Source organism: Fundulus heteroclitus, unplaced genomic scaffold, assembly GCF_011125445.2.
Source record: "Fundulus heteroclitus isolate FHET01 unplaced genomic scaffold, MU-UCD_Fhet_4.1 scaffold_45, whole genome shotgun sequence".
In the NCBI taxonomy this organism is placed as follows: Eukaryota; Metazoa; Chordata; class Actinopteri; order Cyprinodontiformes; family Fundulidae; genus Fundulus; species Fundulus heteroclitus.
Genome location: NW_023396868.1, coordinates 492479 through 498478, shown reverse-complemented (window position 1 = coordinate 498478; position 6000 = coordinate 492479).

The following is a 6000-nucleotide window of genomic DNA, read 5'->3' as shown; positions in this document are numbered from 1 at the left end:
TGGGATGTATTTAAAGAGGGCGCTGACTTAGAAAGCTACACATCCTGTGCTTTCCTATATCCACTTCTGCACTCATGCTGTCCTACCCACAAAGACAATCAGAGTGTTTCCTAACCAGAAACCATGGGTGGACAGCTCGGTGCGGTCCCTGCTGAAGGCCCGGGATGCAGTGCTCAGATCTGGAGACAGACTGGCCTACAGCAGGACTAGAAGCGAACTTAAAAAAGACATCCAAAAGGCCAAACAAAGGTACAAGCAGCGCATCGAGGACCACTTCAGCAGCAACAATCCACAGCACACGTGGAGAGGTATCAGAAATATTATAGACTACACGTGACCAGTGACCAGCGGCTGAGCAACAACCCTGTTCTCTCTGACACCTGTTGTGCAATTATACACTGTTTAAAGTTATTTAATGTTTCATAAATAACTCTCTGTCTGTTAAGTATTGTCTGGTGATAATCAGCTCTTAAGCTGATATCAAGAAAATGGTTGAAAGGGATGAATTCGAGCACTAGCGATCTTTTAACAGTAAACCCTGCACACATATAGAATAAAGGAGTAACAACTTCCTTTCAAGTTCAAGAATTTCATAACAGAAATAAAATCCAGAGAACATCACTATGTAATGCTTTTTATCTAAATTAACACAATATTTCGATCAACAAATCCTCTCTACTAGGCTAGTGAAACTTAACTAAACTACTAAGCAAAATGAAGCTAAGCTAAGGAACTATTTACATGCAAAAACAGGACAAAAGACAAAACAAAAGTGGTTGATCATAATCAGAATAATTCAATGACTCCTGTTCACTGCAGATCTGATTTCAAAAAGCATGGAATGGAGTTGAATTATCTTAACTAATTTAGGAAAACATTTGGCATGTGTTTCACCATTCACAATGTGAATCCTGAGTTACACAAAACATTATTTGAGGAAATAACATTTTGAGGAATGATTTGCTCAGTAAAATGATTACCTTAGGAGCGCTTGAATTTATCTATGCAATGATACTTCCGGAAGCTAGGGGGCGCTGCGGCGATCGGTCGCTAAAATCAGTAACCTTAAAGTTACCAAAATTGCCTTTAAACCAACATTAATATTCAATATTAATGCAGGAATAAGGCTCATAGCACTATCGGCGGACGGCGGATCAGAACGATCAAGCTTTATTCTTGGAACAGGTCTTTATAGAAAAACCGGAACAAGGAATTACCAAAAGCTAATAGCATTTTGGCTAGTGGACCTTCGGCTCTAACAAATAAAGCTTCGGTTTTATTTTAATCATAATGAGTGGGCCGGATAACGTAAACATTAATGTCCCATCAATGTATCAAACCATTGTGGAGATGACCTTTGTTATAACCATAAAACACACTTAAATGATATTAGCAATACCATGAAACAGAAGGCTAGCATCAGCTACCTTCATTAGCCCTTTGTTCAAAGACCCATGTACAAAATGATTTACAAAACATTTCCCAAATGAACCATTTAACTTCTCCCTCTGGTTTCTCTGCCAAACCTGTCGGCGCCTCATGTGAGTCGGCCCACTTTGGTCATCCAAGGAAGGCAGTAAAAGGGGAACTGTTGTTCCTTCAGCAGTGGGATAGTGGCTTAGCTCTGCAGCTATGAGCTAACCGACAGCGTGGTCGGACAGCTTGGCGAAGCGTGGTCGGGATCGGAGGCTCATAGGTCCTTCAGACAGCCTCTGACCTGGTTGCAGTCACGATTAGAGCAGGTTTTCCTCAGCATACAAAGTGGGTCCTTCTGCTGGCTTTTCAGCTCTGTCTGGGGTTTGCTTCCCTGTAAAGGCTGACAAAAATAAACAAAGCTGTTTTTGGCGTGGCAGGATTTCTTCCTCCTGCTCCTGATGCTGATGTTAAGACAGCAGAATTAACTCTGATTTGCCTGGATATGTCCCCCGGGTGACGAGAGATTTCTCCCAGGTGCTGGATGGTGCGTCCTTCAGGCCCGGCCAGGGCCCATGGTTGTTCAGGCCTCTTCCTTCGTGATCAGGAAGAAGGTGAGGACGAAGTAGATTTGTCCTGGTCTGCTTCAGGGAGAGGTGGTCGTCTCAGAGAGTGGTCAGAAGTGAGAGCTGGGTGGGAGCCCCCCTGAGGGCTCCAACTGGAAGTAGAAGTCTGAGCTTTGTCCTGTGGGAGGAAAATTTTATAGCAACAGGGAACCCCTGCTGAGAGAAGGGCCGTCCCAGCTGACTATCTCTCCTGTGTAGCTGTGTGGTCAGAATTCAATCTGACATCAATTATTTTGATCATGGCTTTGTGGCACTACACACCTTAAACAGCTTCTTTGCACGCTTTGACTCTTCAAGCTGCAGGGAGCCTAAACATCTTCCCCAGTCAGAGGAGCACCATCAGCCTCTCGTCCTGCAGCTCCACCAAGTGACCTCTTCCCTGAAAAAGGTCAACACCAACAAGGCCGCAGGTCAAGACATGGTGTCAGCCCGGACACTTAAATCGCGTGTGGACCAGCTAGTAGGGGTCTTTCTGTACATCTTCAACCTCTCCCTGCAGCTCTACAATGTTCCTGCTTGTCTGAAGTCCTCCGTTATTGTGCCTGTCCCCAAGGAACCAATCATCACTTGCCTCAATGATTATCGTCCCATCACTCTGACCCCTGTCTTCATGAAGAGCTTCGAGAGGATCTTCCTAAATAAAAACAAGGACGCATCCCTGCTGGCCTGGACAGCCTGCAGTTTGCCTGCAGGGAGAATCACTTCACGGACGCTGTCTCGTTAGCATTGCGTTCAGCTCCGACTCATCTGCAGAAGCCCAACACCTATTTTAAGATGCTCTTCGTGGACTTCAGCTCAGCATTCAACACCATGCTCTGAGACATGCTGGCTCTGAAGTTCCACAACATGGGATCAGTGACTGGATCAGTGACTTCCTCCCCAACAGACCCCAGGTGGTAAGGATAGGGAAACTCACATCTGCTCCACTGATCCTCAACACAGGAACGCTGCAGGGCTGTGTCCTTAGCCCAGCCCTCTTCACCCTTTTCACCCAGGACTATTCTGTTGTCCACCCCACAAACACAGTGGGGAAGTTTGCAGATGATACCACTGTTGTGGGTCTCATCTCCAACAATGATGATTCCCACTACAGGGATGAGGTCAGCAACCTCACACAGTGGTGCTCCAGGAAAAACCTGGTCCTCTCTACATACAGGGGGAGGTGATGGAATGCGTGGACAGCATTAGGTTCCTGGGCGTTCACATCTCCTCAGACCTCTCTTGGACTGCGAACACCTTACATCTGGTGAAGAAGGCCCAACAACAGCTCTTCTTCCTCAGGAAACGGAAAGGACTGGACTTTTCACTAAACTGCTAAAGAACTTCTATAAAGCTACCATAGAGAGTGTTTTATGTATCAGCATAATGTATGGTATGGTTGCTCTACAGTCCAGGAGAGGAAGGACGTAGCATGGGTGGTGAAAACAGCGCAGGGGAATGTGGGATTCTGTCTGCAGGATCTGGACTCAATTTATGCAGAACAAGTCCAAAGAAGGGCCAAACGCATCTCCACTGATCCCACCCACCCAGGCAATGCACTCTTTGTCCCTCTCCCATTAGGTAAACGCTTCAGAAGCCTCAAAGCCAAAACAAATAAACTTAGAAACAGCTTCTTCCCAAGAACTGTTAGGGCAATTGCCCCCTGATGGGAGACTGCAGTCCATTGCTTTAAAACCACCCCACTGTTATTATTGGGAAAGAATGTAACCCTTGTTCATAGCCTGTTTTGCCTCATTATGTGTAATGTGAACCAGAGTGGCCAAAGAGAAATTTAGCCGCTGTAATACGTTGTGACAAACAAAATATTCCTGATTCTTGATAAAGTTATGGTATTTCACGTTTATTATTAAAGCCTGCTGTTTATAGTGCTTTGCACATTTAGATTTCACATTGTGCTATGAGTCAAAGATGTTTTTTTTTGCCATCTGTCATGGAAGCACCTTGAGAAATGCTCTAAAATGGCAACCATTGGCTACTTTCCCTCAGCATACAGCCCCTCAGGAGCTGTGTCCTGGGGAAGACCATCTGGTTGGTTGTTAGATGATTTTTATAACTGATAGCAAAAGCCGTTTCAAGTATTCATGTTGCACTTTCACAAATAGTTGATCCACTGTTCCACATAAAGAAACAGTTATCTTTCTTAGAGAGAGAGAGAGAGAGAGAGAGAGAGAGGAGGTAATAATAATAGACACACACACACACACATTATATATATATATATATATATATATATATATATATATATATATATATATATATATATATATATGTTACATGCAGTGGTGGCTGCATGTAGGATTTTTTAATTGTTACATCCCCAAAACCGTCTAGGGGTATTAAAGAGGGGAGGGGGCTCTAACAATGGATAAATCAGGGAAAATGACAAGACAAAACCAGGAGGGTAACGTTAAAGTTTTATCATTCAAAAGTAATCAGAAGGAATTTGAAAGGGGAAACTGGGAACCTGAAAGAAAGGAGAGAGTAACCACCAGAACCAAGATCTCTAGCAACACACCAGTCCTCCTACACAGCACCACAGAGCTGCAGCACACATGCTGCCCAATTGGCCAAGAGACCCTGAACATCAATTCCCCAGCTAGCCTTATACTCTGCTAATCAAGAGGCAGAGTGAAAACAGCTGGGCCTGCTTAACCTGCCGGAGCTCAACAGCAACCTGAAATGGGGGGGAATCCTACATGCAGCCACTCTCCTACCATAAAATCCAAGCCCTAAAAGAGAAAAAACAAACAACCAAGAACAATACCAAACAGCAGATCCACCCTTTTAGGATCAACCATACCCACGGGATGAGGCATCTGCCACCATAGCTCTCCTATCATAATAGGGCTTCAACATATTGATGTGGCACAATCGGGTCTTCCTTCTGCGGTCAGGTGTAGAAATTATATAATTTAAGTCCGATACTTTGCTCCAAACTGTGTAGGGGCCAGAAAAACGAGCAGCCATACTAGAACCATTGACAGGTAACAACACCAACACTCTGTCACCAGGATGGAACTGTCGGTGAACTCTACATCTGTCAAAGCTCAAATTCATCTTAGTCTGGGCTGTTTATTTTCAAAATTTTGTTTCATTTTAGTGTTAGTTGTATAAATAAGAAGTACCCAATATCAGTAGTGCTCAGTATGCTCCATTAATGTGCTCAAGTCTGGAGCTCCAAGCTCCGTTCTGTCCACCTCCCACATCTGCTGAAGATATAACCCCACCCATCAAACACCAACTCCACACAGGTTATCTCTGAAAACTTGGAGACATAATTACGTATCTATCTCAACAGATTGGGGATAACACATCAGCTAGCCTTAGGACCCCTGCATTAGCCAAGCATATTTTTTTCTATAGACCCATTCAACAAATTTAATTTAAATAACTTTATCACTAAGTGAAACAAATCTTATCAGGCTCTACTTTATTCACAAAGGTTATGCACAAAAACTGGGGATCTGACTTCAGTTCCACTTTGCTCTTAATGAAGACATTTTACACATAAATATATAAAAAGCATAATAAATGTCTGTAAATCTGTGTTCTGTTCAGATTTGTTAAACTTCAACACTAAAAATGTGTAGATCCAAAGAGAACGAACTGACCATACCTCCTCAAGTGTAGAATGGTCTCCTCATTTAGTGAAGAATAAAACTCTGACAGTGATAATGATTTAAAATCCTTGGGTGCATTATTCATAATATGAATAAAGATAGAAGAAATCATGTGCATTTCAAATCTTTTTGAAAACTTGCCAAATAGTGTCCCTAAGATGGATGAATACTTGCTGATAATGTGACTGCCTGCTGTGTTTGCATGTGAGTGAGAATGTTGCCCTCTAATTAATAGTACTAATTGTGTAAAACAGTGCAGTCATCACGTGATGAATATTATTGAAAATAATGGACCAATGGGTTCAGCTATAGACACAGAGACATGGAAATAAATAAAGAAC